This window comes from Trachymyrmex cornetzi, unplaced genomic scaffold (genome assembly GCF_001594075.2).
Source record: "Trachymyrmex cornetzi isolate Tcor2-1 unplaced genomic scaffold, Tcor1.1 scaffold1189, whole genome shotgun sequence".
Classification (NCBI taxonomy): Eukaryota; Metazoa; Arthropoda; class Insecta; order Hymenoptera; family Formicidae; genus Trachymyrmex; species Trachymyrmex cornetzi.
The window spans coordinates 75,476-75,799 of record NW_017295750.1 but is presented as its reverse complement, the minus strand read 5'-3'; the positions used below and the strand labels follow the sequence as shown (position 1 = coordinate 75,799).

At 29.6% G+C, this 324-nt stretch overlaps 1 protein-coding gene across 1 annotated transcript in view; it reads left to right on the top strand.

The window, feature by feature from the left end:
• Positions 1–324, top strand: part of LOC108766619 (uncharacterized) — a 22,804-nt gene that overhangs the window by 5,973 nt on the left and 16,507 nt on the right.

Sequence of the window (324 nt, the reverse complement as noted above, 5' to 3'; positions counted from 1 at the left end):
GAGCCATCTTCAGATAAAGATATACATAATTTCAAACCATTATCAATTCTCGTGAATACTGCTTAAAAATTAAACTTATCTATCTAATATGTGAACAAGAGGAAGAAACTCTAATTTTATATGTAGTATTAAAAGAAATTTTATATGTAGTATTAACTCTAATTTTATATGTAGTATTAAAAAAGAAATTTTATATGTAGTGTTAAAAAAATTTTTTTAAATGCAATTGGACATCGAGTAAGAACGCAGGTATCCGTTGTTCGAACATCAGCGATGTTTGGTTGCTCGGGCATTGTCTACGATCAGCGGCGTTTGATGGCTTCA